This window comes from Somniosus microcephalus, chromosome 28 (genome assembly GCF_052327205.1).
Source record: "Somniosus microcephalus isolate GS21.2 chromosome 28, FLI_Smic_1.0, whole genome shotgun sequence".
Taxonomy (NCBI): Eukaryota; Metazoa; Chordata; class Chondrichthyes; order Squaliformes; family Somniosidae; genus Somniosus; species Somniosus microcephalus.
The window spans coordinates 38,897,037-38,916,127 of record NC_141014.1 but is presented as its reverse complement, the minus strand read 5'-3'; the positions used below and the strand labels follow the sequence as shown (position 1 = coordinate 38,916,127).

The window sequence follows — 19,091 nt, the reverse complement described above, 5'->3', positions numbered from 1 at the left end:
ACTATGCCCCCAAGTTCTAGATTCCCCCACGAGGGGAAACATCCTCTCTGCATCTACCCTGTCGAGCCCGCTCAGTATCTTATATGTTTCAATGAGATCCCCTCTCATTCTTCTAAACTCTAGTGAATTTCCCCTGGCTCTACACTTCTTTAAAAGCTGTTCATCTCTTAATTTCTGACGAAAGGTCATCGACCTGTCCCTGTCTCTCGCTCCAGCAGATACTGCCCGACCTGCTGAGTGTTCTCAGCATTTTCTGTTTCTATTTCAGATTTCTAGCACCGCCGCCCCCCCCCCTCCTCCCACGGTGTGTCGTTTGCGCTTCCACTGACTGACCTGGCGCTGGGTACGAGCTGGGCTTAACAGGAGAGCGGTGTAGGGTCTGCCAACGCTTACAGGCTTGCCCTGGTGTCTCCGGGAATTGAAGATTAATGTCCGGGACACTGCCGAGAGCAAAAGCTCAGGAGAAGAATGATGGGGTGTTAAAGAAAAAAAAGAGTTTTTTCCCAATTTCTTTGATCACTTTCATTTATTAGTTATCAATATACAGGAAACTCTTTGGTATCCGGCACCGACGGGACCGGGATGTTGCCGGTTGATCAAAAATTCCGGATGACGGAGAGGGTTATCTACCAAGGCTATTTTTAACAAAGAAAAATTAAAAAAATCAAGCAATGTGCAGTATACAGTAATTGGGTACTCACCTACAGAATGCGGTGTTAAATGGATGGTGGAAGATGCTTGATTAAGTACAGTACTGCCAGTTGAGGGTAATGCAATGCAATGACTACCAGCAGCGTGGGAGACACACAGTACCCCTGTAAAATGGCGGATCAGAAGAGATTGCCGGCAGCGCGGGAGGTTCAGACTCCTGATATTGAGGCGTTCCGACCTCCGACAGCGCCAAGAAGCCGAGTAGTAGCTGTTTGGAGAACTACCCCCCAATGACTAACTCGGCCACCGCCGGAGACTCGGACTCGGACTCGGACACATTAACATTGCCGGTTATTGAGGTGTTGTTTTCGGAGTGAGAATTTTGCCGGTTAATAGAGAATTCCGGATATTTAGGTGCCGTTTAAACGAGAGTTTCCTGTGTTGGAGATGAGGGGAAAGGGCTGTTTTACAGGGCGGAGAAGTTAGGGACAGGAGGTCATGCGAGGATACTTCCAGGAATGCATCCAGCCAAAGTTGGGAACCCGACAGCAACTGCTGGCTGAGTGTAGATAAGGACTGTCCAAAACAATGTCCTGAGCAGCTTGGAGAAGCATTGACAGCAGCCTGAATTGTGTTCATTCTCTTGCAATCAGGACCTTTCGCTTGTTAAGGCTCCCTCTCCCAATGAGCGCCTTTAAAGACAAAGAAAGCGACTACATCAAGCACACAAAACCCATCAAGCAGCCAGCAATCAAACTCCAAATTCCTTTGTTGCTAAATAAATCAAATTCCACTTGCGAAAAGCGTGCCAGAACCTCATTTCTCAAAATAATTAATCCATCTGTCATGCAGTAAAGGGGCCTTTAGAGAAGAGTGACCATAACAACAACAACAACTTGTATTTATATAGCGCCTTTAACGTAGTAAAACGTCCCAAGGCGCTGCACGGGAATATTTTAAGACAAAAGATTTGACACCGATCCACATAAGGATAAATTAGGGCAGATGACCAAAAGCTTGGTCAAAGAGGTCGTCGTCGTACGTGTCTTCACACTGTTCCCTTTGGGGAACTGTATGAAGTGGTGGAAGGATTTCTGGCCGCGATTAACGCTCCTTCTGTGACCGTAACCATCTTCATACCAGCCATTAGGGTGGTTAGTCCCATGGCGGGAGGGTTTTACGGGCTCCCACAACCCATACGAGGGGGGGGGCCACCCACACCCACGGACGCAAGTATCCCGCTGGATGTCAACCCAGAATTTATAGCCGGAGCTCCGACTCCACTTGGCGGGACTGTCTGGAGCGGGGTTCGAAACCCTACACCTTCTGGCCCAGCGGCGGGGATGCTACCGCTACGCCAAAGGCCCACTCCGGTCAAAGAGGTAGGTTTTAATGAGCATCTTAAAGGAGGAGAGAGAGGCAGAGAGGTTTAGGCAGGCAATTCCAGAGCTTAGGGCCCAGGCAACAGAAGGCACGGCCACCAAAGGTTGAGCGATTATAATCAGGGATGCTCAAGAGGGCAGAATTGGAGGAGCGCAGATGTCTCGGGGGGTTGTAGGGCTGGAGGAGGTTACAGAGATAGGGAGGGGGTGAGGGCCATGGAGGGATTTGAAAACTGGAAGCCATAATATGATAGAATTTTACATTAAGTTCGAAAGCGATTTAGTTAAATTCGAAACTAGGGTCTTAAATCTAAACAAAGCAAACTACGTAGGTATGAGGGGTGAGTTGGCTAAGGTAGATTGGGAAATTACATTAAAAGGTATGATGATAGACAAGTAATGGCTAGCATTTAAAGAATTAATACATAATTTACAACAAATATACATTCCTTTAAAGCACAAAAATCCCACAGGAAAATGGTCCAACCGTGGCTAACAAGAGAAGTTTAAGATATTATTAGATCAAAGGAAGAGGCTTATAATTTTGCCAAAAAGAGCAGTAACCTGAGGATTGGGAGAATTATAGAATTCAGCAAAGGAGGATCCAAGAAATTGATAAAGACAAGGAAAGTAGAATATGAGAGTAAACTAGCGAGAGACATAAAAACAGACTGCAAAAGCTTCTATAGGTATGTAAAAAGGAAAAGATTAGCGAAAGTAAATGTAGATCCCTTACAGGCTGAGACAGGAGAAATTATAATAAAGAAATGGCAGAGAAATTAAACAAATACATTGGGCTGGATTTTGCCGGCGTTCAGAGGTCGGGTTTAGAGGTGGGACTGCTGTCAAAAATCGCAAAGACAGCAGGTAGGAAGCCGCCTCCAATCAATCTTCCCAAGTGTCAGGTCCCCGATTTGCCGCTTCTGCCTCAGGTTTCCCAAAGTCCGAACAGCATGCCAGGGTAAGTGTGGCGTGTTGTGAGTCTGCTGTAATGTTTCTGCATTGATGACAGCTGCAGAAGTGGTGTGAAGGATCCAATGGTGCACTGGTGAGTTTCAGAGGTAAGAAAATGTTGGGAAAATCATTTTTAATGCATTTACACTTTTCTGTAGGTAACAAGCTTTGAATTCGATGTCTAGTCCCACCTCATTGGGAGAACCTCTCTCACCGGTGACAGATTGCTTCTGTAATCTCGCCTGCAGCTGCCATCTGTTTCAGCCTAAGGAGGGAGTCACTGGAGAGCTTGGGTGCAAGGGCTCACCTTTGTACCGTGATTGTCAGTGTTTGTCTCTTTACCTCAATGCTGTCAAATACTGAGAAATGAGCTGTCAAAAAAAATTGTGCGTGGTCCCTTTAAGAAAACCGGCAGGTGACGCGTCATCAAATGACGTCATCTGACCGGCTTCCTCTTAATTGGCCGGCAAGCCCGCAGGGTGGGGTTAACAATGTCAATCAAGGGAAAATCACATCCGTTGGCCGGATGCTGTTGGGGGCGGGACTGGAACCCGGAAACCAGCTGACCCGCTCCCAAGCCACATCCATTTGCAAAATCGCAGCCTTTGTGTCTGTCTTCATGGAAGAAGAGGCAAAAAACCTCCCGGAAATAATGGAGAACCAAGGGTCTAGCGAGAATGAAGAACTAAAGAAATTAGAATTAGTAAAAAAAATAGTACTGGAGAAATTAATAGGGCTGAAAGCCAAAAAATCCCCTGAACCTGATGGCCTACATCCTAGGGTTTTGAAAGAGGTGGCTATAGAGATAGTGGATGCATTGGTTGTCATCTTCCAAAATTCCACAGTTTCTAGAACGGTTCCCGTGGATTGGAAGGTACCAAATGTAACCCCACTATTTAAGAAAGGAGGGAGAGAGAAAATAGGGAATTACAGACCAGTTAGCCTGACATCAGTAGTAGGGAAAATGCTAGAATCTATTATTAAGGACGTGGTCGTCTTACTGCAATTATATAGGGCCCTGGTGAGACCACACCTGGAGTATTGTGTACAGTTTTGGCCTATTTACCGAAGGAAGGATATACTTACCATAGAGGGAGTGCGACGAAGGTTCACCAGACCGATTCCTGGGATGGGGGGATTGTCCTATGAGGAGAGATTGAGTAGACTAGGCCTATATTCTCTAGAGTTTAGAAGAATGAGAGGTGATCTCATTGAAACATACAAAATTCTTACAGGTCTTGACAGGGTAGATGCAGGGAGGATGTTTCCCCTGGCTGGGGAGTCGAGAACCAGGGGTCACAGTCTCAGAATAAGGGGTCGGCCATTTAGGACTGAGATGAGGAGAAATTTCTTCACTCAGAGGTTGGTGAATCTTTGGAATTCTCTACCCCAGAGGGCTGTGGAGGCTCAGTCGTTGAGTATATTCAAGGCTGAGATCGATAGATTTTTGAATATTAAGGGAATCAAGGGATATGGGGATCGGGCAGGATAGTGGAGTTGAGGTAGAAGATCAGCCATGATCTTATTGAATGTCAGAGCAGGCTCGAGGGGCCGTATGCCCAACTCCTGCTCCTGTTTCTTGTGTTCTTATGTTAAAGAAAAAGCTATTCTATTAAACTTGCAGGATGGACATGTAATTGGTAAATTAGTTCCAATGTAGGTACGTGTGAGATGATGCATTCTGGTAGGAAGAGTAAGGAAGCCACATACTCCTTGGAAAATAAGTCTAAATGGGGTAGAGGAGCAAAGAGATCTAGTACTGATACCTGAATCACTAAAAGTAGTAAAGCAGGTTAATAAGCCCATAAAAAAAGCAAACCAAGCACTGAGGTTAATTTCGCGAGGGATAGAATTGAAAAGCAGAGAAGTTATGCTAAGCATATATAGAACCTTGGTTAGACCACACTTGGAGTACTGTGATCAGTTCTGGTCTCCATATTATAAAAAAGGACATAGAGGCACTGGAGAAGGTGCAGAAAAGACTTACAAAGATGGTATCAGAACTGTGAGATTATAACTATCAGGAAAGGCTGAACAGGCTGGGGCTCTTTTCTCTGGAAAAGGAGAAGACCGAGGTCTTTAGAATGATGAAGTGGTTTGAAAGGGTAGACATAGAGAAAATGTTTCCACTTGTGGGGAGTCCAAAACTAGGGGCCATAAATATAAGATAATCACTAATAAATCTGCAGGGGGGAAAGAGTTAAACTGACATCGCTGGCAGTTTCACTGAATGGTGTAATAAAGACAATAATCTAATAGGCCTTTGCAGTAGTAAGCTTTTTCTAAGTTGCTGAACTGGCAGTTGAGATAACCTAAGAATGACGTGTCGATTTTCAATGACTGATGACTGCAAACTGTATAACGTGGAACCATAAGAGGCCTAGAGGATGTAAGTTCTGTTCTGGCAGGAAAGTAAAACAATGGGTTGGAAGTAAAGAGGCCTAGAGAGGCAGGAAGGGAGGACAATGAGTCAGAAGTACAATGTTGATGAGACCCCATTCGGCATAAACAAAGGTCATAGGTGCAATAACAGCTTGGGGGATAATGGCCGATAATAAAGGCGGGTACTTTAATGTAACGCGGCATAGGCAACCAATCAGTGAAGATGCATGCGGGCCAAGGTCCAATCAGGTGGCAGGAATTAATTTTGACATGTGTTGTAATGTATAAAAATGTAGTGTTTGCTGCACCAATTTGGAAAAGTCTGGCTAAGACAGAACAGACTGTCTCCCCACCGGTGTAATAAAGACAACTTGACTATCGATCTAAAACCTTGTGTCGAGTGTTGGCTTAAAATACTCCACAATAAATCCAATGGGGAATTCAGGAGAAACTTCTTTACCCAGAGAGTGGTGAGAATGTGGAACTCGCTACCTCAGGGAGTGGTTGAGGCGAATAGTGGAGATACATTTAAGGGGAGGCTGGATAAACACACGAGGGAGAAAGGAATAGAAGGTTGTGGTGATGGGGTGAGATGAAGAGGGGTGGGAGGAGGCTTGTGTGGAGCAGAAACACCAGCACGGACCAGTTGGGCCGAATGGCCTGTTTCTGTGCTGTACATTCGATGTAATTCTAACTGGGTCCTGGTATTGACTTCCATGAGCATGGGATAAACTTTGAACGGAATCCAGTGGCCCAGCCCTTCAAATTGCTGCCACAGACTGACAATGGGATGAATTTTGGACTTCAGTACCTGGACTAGATGCATTTGATGGAGTGGATTTTCATTCCATTGAACTCGACAGAGCCCCAACGATCGATGGAATGGAATGAAAATCGGGGGGGGGGGGGGGTGAGCGGGTGGTGTGGGTTCCACAATGGCCAATCCATTGAATTACAGCCTAGGATGAAAATTGACCCCCAACAAGTCCAACGACACTTGTTACATCTGTGAGCTCTTTCTGTGCATCCAGAGCCCACTGCAATACCCAGCCTCATAAAGGGGGCCCTTTTTTTGAAAAACTGGGCAATCTAGGTAAACGGCCATGGTCCAGGCTGCAGACAGCAGCTAGGCTGACAAGAGGAGAAGCTCAAGTAAGTCACGGAGTAATGGGTTAGGTGATTCCAAGCTTGGGTTTCTTAAAGTGCTCAGATAGTAGAAGGAAGAGAAAGTGAAGATAAATTGAGGAATTTAATCAACAATGTTTATCTCTCTCTGAAGCCAAAGTCCATCTAAGACTTGAATTATGCTCCAAGATTTTGAGGAGGCTTTTCTAGAAGGGTTTTACAAGAAGCTGGCCATCTGATAGGCAGTGCCACTCGCACACCTGGCCTCACTATGTGTAACTCTCCTTCTAATGTTTTATTGATACTGCTATGGTCAGTGCTTCTCGCAACTCGATCTTCTTGCTGCCTCTAAGCCCCAAATATTCCGTTCTGCGTACTCTTCCTCCTCAGTGCATTCTCACTGTGCTGGGATCAAGGCTTGTCGTCTATTCTAATTCATTCTTTCCCAGGACCTCAAAGGGTGGAACTCCTCACACCTCCTCCCTTTTCCTCCTGCCGCCTAGAAGCTTTCCAAATCCGAACGTGGTGTCACCTATCCCCGACTTCTACGCTTTCCAAACTTGGTTGGGTGCCTGCCCAGCTCAGTGACAGTCAATGCACATGTCACCTGGAACATCACCCGTGCAGTTCCTGTTAATGATATTAAAGTGGTGTACAGCAATTGGGTATTAATTGTCTTCAGGTGTTGGGGATTAATCGGGGACTCTCATATGCAGCGTTCCCTGTCATTTTGTTTGGCGCCGCACGGTCCCTTTAAGGGGCTACGCGGGCCATTCCAAATACCGCGCACGTCCGGTTTTTCTCACTAAAAAGCTGGCAAGTCGTCTGCGCAGAGCATTGCACAACCACAGAGCTTACAGAGAACATTGCTCATACATACAGGAGTAGGCTGGAGAAGGGTTGCACGCTTGTCTTGGGGATACACGGTCTGTAAATAAAAGCTCATAAGCAACTAAAGGCTAGGCTCGAGTATTCTATCCTTCACCACCTGGCTATCCGACTTTCACAGTTCCTCACTTTCAATCAATCTTCCAAATGTCATTAACCCCAGAGTGGTTGATACTTGCATAGGTCGACATTTCCAAGTCAGCGTCTAAACGGTGCCTTGTTTGAGGTGGTCTCACAGGGGCAAGGCTCTAAAGCTGAATAGTATCACTGTGTGTCCGGGGGTAGCTCAGTAGTAAAGGATATGGGTTACACACTACCTTAATGCACCAGCATCGAGGGCGGGTGGTCTGTTTGAACCAGAAGAAGACCACTGGGGCCAGCTCTGGGTCGGGCACCTCATCATCCGGCTCCAGCGTGAGCTCGGCGGCCGGGATCTCCTCGCCTGACTGTGCGGTGTTCTCCGTAATCCCTGTGTCCTCCGTGTCGGAGTGTAATATCCCAGCGGTAGATGACTGCGGCCCTTTATTCCAATGAGGAGGCATGTCCTTGGCCATATTGGCAAGCCTGAAGAAATCCTGGTGGGAGAGAAGGAAAATGATAAGAGCACGGTTAAAGGGTAGGGGGAGAAATCTGGTCAAAGTGGAGAATGGTTACAACATGGGAGGATCAGGTTATACAGTGGGTTGGAACAGCAACGTTTCCCCTTGGTACCCAGTACTCTAAGTGTGGTCGAATCAAGGTTCTGTACATGCTGTGCGACGTTAGTGATAACTAACGGGAACGGCCATGTTACTGGACGAGCAAATGAGACATAAGTTCAAATCCCACCACGGCAGCTGGGGAATTTAAATTCAGTTAATTAAATAAATCTAGAAAAGAAAGCTAATATCAGTAATGGTGACCATGAAACTACATCGTTAAAAACCCATCTGGTTCACTAATGTCCTTTAGGGAAGGAAATCTGCTGCCCTTACCCGGTCTGGCCTACATGTGACTCCATACCCACAGCAATGTGGTTGACTCTTAACAGCTCCACTGAAATGGCCCAGCGAGCTACTCGGTTATACCAAACCACAACGACAGTCACCACACGGACTGCGGCGGCTCACCACCACCTTCTCACAGGCGATTAGGGATGGGCAATAAATGCTGGCCTTGCCAGCGACGCCTAAATCCCGTGAACGAATAAAAAAAGTCACTCTGTCCATTACATTAAGGTAATCCCAGTATCACATACAAGTGGAAAAAGAAGGTGTATCCAGGGGCCAGGGATAAGCCATACACACATCCCTCCTGGCTGCAGGTTTCAGGCCAGGTGGGTGAAGAACAGGAGGGGAGAGAAACACAGAATCAAAGTGGACAACGTAACGAACTACTCCGGACCAGAAAACATGCAAACAGATTCCAATGAAAACACGTTGCGTGTCGACAGTGCGGCGCTCCCTCAGTACTGCCCCTCCGACAGTGCGGCGCTCCCTCAGTACTGCCCCTATGAGAGTGCGGCACTCCCTCTGTACTGCCCCTCCGACAGTGCAGTGCTCCCTCAGTACTGCCCCTCTGACAGTGCGGCGCTCCCTCAGTACTGCCCCTATGAGAGTGCGGCACTCCCTCTGTACTGCCCCTCCGACAGTGCAGTGCTCCCTCAGTACTGCCCCTCTGACAGTGCAGCACTCCCTCAGTACTGCCCCTCCAACAGTGCGGCGCTCCCTCAGTACTGCCCCTCCGACAGTGCAGCACTCCCTCAGTACTGCCCCTCCGACAGTGCAGCACTCCCTCAGCACTGCCCCTCCAACAGATCGGTGCTCCCTCCTTACTGCCCCTTCAACAGTGCAGCACTTCCTCAGTACTGCCCCTCCGACAGATCGGCGCTCCCTCAGTACTGCCCCTCCAACAGTGCAGCACTCCCTTAGTACTGCCCCTCCGACAGTGCAGCACTCCCTCAGTACTGCCCCTCCGACAGTGCAGCACTCCCTCAGTACTGCCCCTCCGCAGTGCAGCACTCCCTCAGTACTGCCCCTCCGACAGTGCAGCGCTCCCTCAGTACTGCCCCTCCAACAGATCGGCGCTCCCTCAGTACTGCCCCTCCAACAGTGCAGCACTCCCTCAGAACTGCCCCTCCGACAGTGCAGAGCTCCCTCAGTACTGCCCCTCCAACAGTGCAGAGCTCCCTCAGTACTGTCCCTCCAACAGTGCAGAGCTCCCTCAGTACTGCCCCTCCGACAGTGCAGCGCTCCCTCAGTACTGCCCCGATGAGAGTGCGGCGCTCCCTCAGTACTGCCCCTCCGACAGTGCAGCGCTCCCTCAGTACTGCCCCTCCGACAGTGCAGAGCTCCCTCAGTACTGTCCCTCCGACAGGGCAGAGCTCCCTCAGTACTGCCCCTCCGACAGTGCAGCGCTCCCTCAATACTGCCCCGATGAGAGTGCAGCGCTCCCTCAGTACTGCCCCTCCGACAGTGCAGCACTCCCTCAGTACTGCCCCTCCGACAGTGCAGTGCTCCCTCAGTACTGCCCCTATGAGAGTGCGGCCCTCCCTCAGTACTGCCCCTCCGACAGTGCAGTGCTCCCTCAGTACTGCCCCTCCGACAGTGCAGCACTCCCTCAGTACTGCCCCTCCAACAGTGCGGCGCTCGCTCAGTACTGCCCCTCCGACAGTGCAGCACTCCCTCAGTACTGCCCCTCCGACAGTGCAGCACTCCCTCAGTACTGCCCCTCCGACAGTGCGGCGCTCCCTCAGTTCTGCCCCTCCGACAGCGCGGCGCTCCCTCAGTACTGCCAGTCCGACAGTGCAGCGCTCCCTCAGTACTGCCCCTCCGACAGTGCAGCACTCCCTCAATACTGCCCCTCCGACAGTACTGCCCCTCCGACAGTGCAGAGCTCCCTCAGTAGTGCCCCTCCGACAGTGCAGCGGAGATTGCACTCGAGTGTCAGCATAGATAATGTGCTCAACTTATAGACTTAGCCAGGAAACCTTCACTTTATTATTTAATGTATTTTTTGTTGTACCTAGCTGACACCACTTGAGCTGGCTATAACACTGCCCGTCTCCGCCCTTGCCTCAGCTCATCCGCTGCTGAAACCCTCATCCATGCCTTTGTTACCTCTAGATTTGACTGTTCCAACACACTCCTGGCCTCCCACATTCCACCCTACGTAAACTTGAGCTCATCCAAATCTCGGCTGCCCCGTGTCCTAACTCGCACCAAGTCCCGTTCGCCCATCACCCCCTGTGCTCACTGCCCCGTGTCCTAACTCACACCCAGTCCCGTTCACCCATCACCCCCTGTGCTCACTGCCCCGTGTCCTAACTCACACCCAGTCCCGTTCACCCATCACCCCCTGTGCTCACTGCCCCGTGTCCTAACTCACACCCAGTCCCGTTCACCCATCACCCCCTGTGCTCACTGCCCCGTGTCCTAACTCGCACCCAGTCCCGTTCACCCATCACCCCCTGTGCTCACTGCCCCGTGTCCTAACTCACACCCAGTCCCGTTCACCCATCACCCGCTGTGCTCACTGCCCCGTGTCCTAACTCACACCCAGTCCCGTTCACCCATCACCCCCTGTGCTCACTGCCCCGTGTCCTAACTCACACCCAGTCCCGTTCACCCATCACCCCCTGTGCTCACTGCCCCGTGTCCTAACTCGCACCAAGTCCCGTTCACCCATCACTCCCTGTGCTCACTGCCCCGTGTCCTAACTCACACCAAGTCCCGTTCACCCATCACCCCCTGTGCTCACTGCCCCGTGTCCTAACTCACACCGAGCCCCATTCACCCATCACCCCCTGTGCTCACTGACCTACATTGGCTCCCGGTCCGGCAACACCTCGATTTCAAAATTCTCATCCTTGTTTTCAAATCCCTCCATGGCCTCCTCTCCCCCTCCCTATCTCTGCAATCTCCTCCAGCCCCACAACCCCCCGAGATCTCTGCGCTCCTCTAATTCTGGCCTCTTGAGCAGCCTCGATTTTAATCGCTCCACCATTGGCGGCCGTGCCTTCAGCTGCCTGGACCCTGAGCTCTGGAATTCCCTCCCTAAACCTCCCCGCCTCTCTCTCCTCCTTTAAGACGCTCCTTACGACCGACCTAAGCTTTTGGTCACCTGTCCTAATATCTCCTTATGTGGCTCGGTGTCAAATTTTGTTTGATAATCGCTCCTGTGAAGCACCTTGGAACGTTTTACTACATTAAAGGCGCTGTGTAAATGCAAGTTGTTGTTGGGGGAAGGGGAGGGGCGCTGTCTGTGACTATTCTGCTCGAAATAAATAACAATTTATTTTCGCACAAGTTCAAATATTGAGGTGGCAAAACTCCCTTCCTCAGCCTTGCCTCTGGAATGCAAGAGCCTGAAACATGATAGAAGGGACACACACAGATCAAACCTAGCTGTAATTTAGGAACACAACTCTAACACCAACGGGGTTCCAAATAGATGGATTAAGGGGAGTCGTTTTCAGAATCAAAACACCCAACACCTCAGGATCTCTCGGTGTTCCTCCCTTCTCGGCTGAACAGCTGTCGCGATTTGCTAAGTGCTCATTTTGGGTTTTTATTTTAAGTTCGGCTAGCGAGGCGCCAGGAGCAAAGGCAAGACTGCATCAAGGCTGAGAAGAGTACGAGGGGAGGCAGGATAAATCATACAAAAGGGTGATTTCTTTTTTTTTCATTGATTACTCTGCGTCGCAAGGAAGATAGAAACAATGAGAGAGAGAGTGACCGTAGGAACGAGACAGAGCGAGGAGGGAGAGGTAACGCAGGGATGAGCTCACACCCTGGGGCTTTGGAGCACCCCCTGGGGAAGTGGCAGTCTCGAGGGTATCAGTAAATGAGCTGAAACAGCCTCGAACACCACGATTCACATTGTATTATTCTATAGTCATGTTCAGCTCTTCCCCTGGATATACACAAGGGGCCGATATACACCCGGGGCCAGATATACACGTGGTGGGTATGCCATAGGGTCTCGTATACATTCCAGGGGGGATATACTCTTGGGAATCATAACCTTCAATTCCCCCAGGAATTGAATGAAAAAATGCAAGGGATCTAAATGCCCGTACTCTAAAACTGGAACAGTTCTGTATAATTCTCTCTCGCCTTCCCTTCCTTGTACACTTTGTAAGATGAGAAAACCCAAACTTGGCCTTAAATCGCAATGCTTTGATTTATCTTGCCTTCCCTCCCTTTGCTCATGTATACTGAATCTTTACTCTTCATTTCTCCCTGATATAACATAATAAAACCTTTGCCTGCTTGGTCTCTTCTCATAAAGTAATCTAAATATTCATGATGTGTAGGGACTGGGGATCAGTATGGGGTATGGGGGGGGGTGGGGGGGGCGGGGAGGAGTCAGTTAAAGAACAGAAGAAAATCTCTAATAATAACAACAGAAAATGCCGGAAAAACTCCGCAGGCCAGGCAACATCCGTGGAGAGAAACAGAGTTAACGTTTCGGGTCGAAACCCTTCGTCAGAACTGAGAAAAAAGCAGGAAATGAAACAGATTAAAAGGCAAGTTTGGGGGCTAGGAAATGGGGGAGGGGATGAAAGAACAAAAGGGAAGGTCTGTGAGAGGTGAGGAGACATTAAGAGATATTCAAGGCGAGACGAGATGGTAATAGGACAGGTGAAGAGACAAAGGATGGCTCTAGATGAAGTGTGAAATGCGCTGGCAGAGTGAGAGACAGCTGCCATGTGGGAGAGAGAAAAAGGAAAAGTCACAAACCGAAAGTGTGGATAAAAAATATATAAAAATATAATCGGGGCCGAGGTTATGATCTGAAATAAAAATCTCTGATGCTAATGGAACCTCCGAACTAAAGCCAGCTGAGGGGCAGCTACATGTAAAGAGTTGGGTGAACACGAACGTAGGAACTGCTGGGCGAGAAAGACCCAGGCCCTTCGAGATCACCTTCTACCATCCTGGTAGTCACAAGGCACAACGATAATGGAGTTAATGTCTCATCATAGCAATCAATCTCTATCAATTAGTCTACAACAGACCCAGTTCTGGTCAGACCCCACCTGGAGTCACTGAGTTCAGTTCCGGGCCCCGCACCTCAGCTATTGTCCTCGGAGGGGGAGCAGCGCAGATTCGCCAGAACGATACCCCGGGGGCTAAAAGGGTTAAATCAGGAGGACAGGTTGAATAAACGCGACTTGTATTCCCTTGAGTTTAGAAGATTAAGGGGTGATCTAATCGAGGGGTTTAAGATGATTAAAGGAGTTGATCGGGTAGATCGAGAGAAACTATTTCCTCTGGTGGGGGGAGTCCAGAACAAGGGGGCAGAACCTTAAAATTAGAGCCAGGCCATTCAGGGGTGATGTCAGGAAGCACTTCTTCACACAAAGTGGGGTGGAAATCTGGATCTCTCTCCCCCGAAAAGTTGTTGAGGCTGGGGGTCAATTGGAAATGTCAAAACTGAGATTGATAGATTTTTGTCGTGTAAGAGTATTAAGGGATAAGGAATCAAGATGGGTAGATGGAGTTAAGATACAGATCAGCTATGATCTAACCGAATGGTCTACTACGGCTCCAGTGTTCCCATGTTCCACAAGGAAAACCCCAGTGGTGGAGAGTCACCTGTTCCTTCCGAACACGCTAAGTGGGGCAAATCCAAGATGTGGGGTGAGAGGGACATAAATTTTGGCGTGATATGTCCCCTCTCGCACCCATGCAAACCAGCATTGTAACTCGTAGAGTGTAAGGTGAGGAATCTCACCGACTGCTTAGCTATTTCTCCAGCTTGGACCGGGAGGCAACGCTATGTGGCTAGCACCTCCTGAGCGACTGTAGTAATCACACAGCGATTACAAGGGCCACACAGCCAGCAGTATAAACAGCTACAAGGAAATAATCAGCAGCTGTGTTGGAGCACTTTACGGTTAGCAGTTGGGAGTCGCAGCTTTCACAACCTGTGCAGTGGCAGAACTGGCCTGGCGTGGAGTCAAGAGCTCCGCGGGCGAGCCAGGAACTGGCGCAGTTGTGAGGCCGTTCGCGGTCATAACCAAAACCTGCTGACATAAGATAGTCACCAAGAAATCCAATCGGGAACTCAGAAGCTTTTTTGCGGTGAGAATATGGAACTTGTTGCCACAGGGAGTGGTTGAGGCGAATAGTATCGATGCATTTAAGGGGAGGCTGGACAAGCATATGAGGGAGAAGAGAATAGAGGGTTACGCTGATAGAGTTAGATGAGGAAAGACGGGAGAAGGCGCGAGTGGAGCATAAACGCCGGCATGGACTGGTTGGGCCGAATGGCCTGTTTCTGTGCCGTATATGCTTTGTAAACTCACTGTCTGGGATCAGAGGGCAGCGGGGAACCTTAGAATAACCCCTCCTCCCCTGATGTCCTTAAGGAAGGTGCACAAAATTGGAACAAATAAAAAAAGTAAATGAAGCAATAGAAGGAAAAACTCCTTTGAGAATTGGACGGAGTAGTGACGGCGGTGGTGTTGGTGGTGACGGTGACAGTGGTTGTGGTGATGGCGGTAGTGGTGGGATGGGGTTGTCGAAGAGCATGACACCTCGCCACCCAACCTGCTGACAGTGGACGCGAGAGGCAACTCTCAACAAAGTCGCGTTTTCACCGTGGGTCACCAGTACTGGGACCAGACCCTGTCACGAGGGAAAGATGTACAGATACACACATGTGAACAGAACAGAAGCTTGCTGAGAGCTCAGAGCACCGGATACACATTTCTCATCACCTGCGGCTCAAAATGTTGCCTCACAGGTGGTTGAGGGAAGAGGTGAGGGGGACACAGGGTCATAACCTCTCCCCCACGTACCATCCCCAAATAGTTAAACTGTTGCCCTAACCAGTGAGAACAATGATTTTTTTTAATGAATTTTTAAGTTAAACAAATACCAACCAGAGTTTAAGATGTTAAATCTGTCGTCAGGATCAGTACTGAGTGTCGCACCTGCAGTCAGTATTTTTCCCCATTCAGCCCATCTCGGTCCAGTACATTTAAAAAGGGACACAGTCCTCACGAAGGAAAGGGAGGCCTTTCAGCCTATCTCCCCACCACAGTGTCTCGCTGCCTCTTATGCTTTCCGTGTCTTTGCCCACACTTCCCCTGCCCAGAGGCCGTTCCAGACACTCATCAGCGCGGGTGAAGCCATCCGCTCCTGAACCTGCCCCTTCCCAGTTTGTCTCTCTCGTCCTGCAGTCGTGGCTTCAGCTGGAAACACCGACTCGGAATTAACCTTTCCCATTTCCTTTAACACTTTACGCACCTCTATAAAAGGTACCCCCCCCCCCTCCTCCCACCCCTCTCTTCAGAAAATTGTGAGGTGCAAGCTGTATTAAAGCTCAGGGGATGATGGCGGGGGAGCAGTGCGGTTATGCAAAAGAACCATTTCAGGGGGAAAAATAACCGACAGTTCCCCTCTATCCCACTCTCACTCTGGAGAAGGCAGGATGTTGTTAAGAGATATAAATGGATCAGGAAAAAGTGTGCAAGCTTTAAGTCGCTGGGATTCACAACAGGCTGATGGTAAACCTTCACTTTAAATCTGGGCTCCAGCCCCTATATATTTATTTATATATAATATATATACACAGACATACCTGATAACATGCATGCTCAATTGTCACAATAATTGTATTCATTCCGTCAATAAGATCACCCCACACGCTTCCCCCCAATATGACAATAACACAAACAATTAAATTAAATTATCCTAATTAACATACAACGTGAGGCGCTGGGTCAAGTTTTACATATTAAAAATCCAATCTTTCTGTTTCTAATGCTTTTTTGCAAGGTTGTGTGTTAAATGACACAAGGATGCAGTTATATAATGGTTTGGCTTTAGGATGTCTGGTGAATCATAGTTGAATATAAACGTCACTTCAGGAGCAGTAACTCCAAAAATAATCATTTATTTCCCCTGCTTAGCAATTTTGCAAAATAATCCTGAATTAATCTAATTTCTCTCTCTTTCTCTTTGAAGATGGGTTTTTTTTTGCAATCTGTACTGTTGGGTTCCTCCAAACGCAGGTCAGTCAAAATGACAAATAAATAATTTGCAGGGGCAGTAGGAGAAGCTGGCTTGAAAGGATCTGGAGATGGGTTTAATTGACAATGATAAGCAAGGTTCTAATTGCGAGCCCCTTGTTGTCTCTGGTGGGAACTTCAACAGATCTAACAATGCAAATTAAATGGTGGTTAATTACTGGATTAGATTTTTTGTAAAAAAAAACCTCTGTTCTGTATTTATGGTCCCACAAGGGAAAAAAAATCTCTCAACTGGAGCAGAAGTGTTGAGTTTCACGAGGCAATTTCACGCGGGACCATTGCCACCAGCAACACCTGCCATCTAAAAGTTTTATAATCGATTTTCCCTCTCTCTAATCTATCCATTGCAGTCGGTTTTCCGCTCCCCTGCGTCTTGCCCCTGAAGAAGATCTTACCTTAGCATTGAAGGCTTTTTACACGGTCAAGATTTCCAGCTGTGTTTGGTAAAAGCAGACTTGCTCTGGGATGAGCCTGGACGAGAAAGGTTGCTTGCAGTCCATTTGGGAGAACGACTCAAAAAACATTATTATTTTTGTTGTTGTTGTTGCTTGTTGCTGTAGCCTTCGGAAAATAAATCCTTCTCAACCTGTTATCTTCACACCAAGGCTAGTTTCGGTGGCAGCATGTGTGTGTGTGTGTGTGTGTGTATTGGCATTTCTGTTGAACGATTTTTTTTGTTTAAGGACACACACACACACACACACACACACAGTGCTAAAAGACAAGAGACAAAATAAACACAAGTCGAGGTGCAAAAAGAGCGAGAGAAAGAAAAATGCAGAGAGAGAGAGACAGTCAAGGGAGAGAGAGAGAGAGAGAGCAAATAATCTTGCTGCGATTGCAGACTTTGAGAATTGAGTGAAGCTCCCAGTCTTGAGTTTGTGTCCGACAGTGACACCGGCTGTCTCCATACAATCGCTGCAATTACTCGGGAACGCACATATTCACTGCACTTGCAATACAGACAAGAATTTAACAAAATAAACTAAATATAGTTATTTTTTTTTAAACGTGTGAGTGCGCCGTCACATTCTGGCCCGACCAAATAAAAATCAGTTCAATCTCTCTTCCCTCCTCCAGCTCCCAAAAAATGATTCAGTTCTTTAAAAAAAACCTTCCAGGGATTAAAACTGCAATATTATATAGATATATGTGTGTGTGTGTGTGTGTGTGCGTGTGTGTAATATAGTCTTTATATTGTCCTGATATGGACTGCAAATTATTCAGTGATAACACTGCAGAGATGGCGTCAGAGATTCCATACAAAACAATCCTGTCAAATCAGCTGGAGGGGCTCCAGCAAGCTCAAGTTGGAATTTATTTTCGATTGGATTGAGTTTACTGTATTCGCAGCTCACCATGCGGTCTCCTCTACACTGGGGAGACCAAACGCAGACTGGGTGACCGCTTTGCGGAACACCTCCGTTCAGTCCGTAAGGGATACGGTGACCCCCCTCCGGAGCTTCCGGTCGCCTGTCACTTTAATTCTCCGCTCCACTCCCACTCTGACCTCTCGGTCCTCGGCCTCTTACACTGTTCCAACGAAGCTCAATGAAGCTCGAGGAACAGCACCTCGTCTTTCGATTAGGCACTTTACCGCCTTCTGGACTCAACATCGAGTTCAACAATTTCAGACCATAACCTCGGCCCCGATCTTTTTTTTCCATTTTTTTCTCTCTCTCTCACCTGGCAGCTGTCGATCATTCTACCATCGCCATTTACACTTCATCTAGAGCCATCTTTTGTTTCTTGACTTGTCCCATTACCACCTCCTTTTGCCTTGCACCATCCTCCCTTTTGTCTCTTAGGGCAGGATTTTCATTGGGCCGTGGAGGCGGGATTGGAGGCGTGTGGGGGGTTAAAAATCTTGAAATCGGGGGGGGGTGGCACGAACCCATCCCGCCACAACCCACCTCCATGCCAGTTTCAAAGGAGGCGGATACCCGACCTGTGCTGGGAGCCGCCTCTCCGAGGCGGGAAGGGGATTAGTGCCAATTAACTGTTTTTTAGCCTAATCCCTATATTTATTCCTGAAGTGTGGGATTCCCAACGGCTCCAAACCACACCAAGTTAGCGAGGCGGGCCGTCGGGATGAAGGGCTTGGAGAGTTCGAGATGTCCGGTGTTCAGGTGAGTGATGGGTGCATGAGTGCAGAGGTAAGTGTGTTTGGTCTGTGTAAAGTGTTTAAAGAAGTTTACTTACCTTTACTTACCTTTACAGCCTTCCTTCCTTCAGGTCTCAGGAGTCCCTCATCTCACCAGCACAGAAAGCAGAATGGCTGCGAGCTGTCAAAAGTTGCAGCATTCAGCTTTCTGTTCTGGAGAGATCTCTAAATCAGCCTGAGAGGAAGGAATTAACTTAGTGTACAGATTGTTAGTGTTTGACAGCTTCACAGAGCTGTGAAACGCTGATATTTCATCTGTCAAAAGCTCTTGACAGATGAAATGTCAATCTGTGACATCACCTGTTGCCGGGTGGCCCTTAATTGGCCTGCTGAGTCCGCTGGGCGGGCTCAACAAGGTCAATCAAGGGAAAATCGCATGGGTTGGCCACAACTCGATGGAGGCGGGACTACAACCCCAAAAGTTGTAGTCCCGCCTCCTACACGCCTCCAGAATCAAAATCCAGCCCTTAATCTCTCCTGCCTTCCATCCTATCACAGACCTTTCCTTTTGTTCTTTACT

General features: G+C 48.3%; 1 long non-coding RNA gene across 1 annotated transcript; it reads right to left on the bottom strand.

The window, feature by feature from the left end:
- Positions 1 to 383: 383 nt before the first annotated feature.
- LOC147099631 (uncharacterized) lies at positions 384 to 17,813 on the bottom strand. Its single transcript, XR_015073916.1, has 3 exons — positions 16,803 to 17,813; positions 7,700 to 7,957; positions 384 to 1,343 (listed from the first exon to the last, which is right to left on the bottom strand). It is a non-coding gene; the product is annotated as an uncharacterized LOC147099631 (long non-coding RNA).
- Positions 17,814 to 19,091: the final 1,278 nt, after the last annotated feature.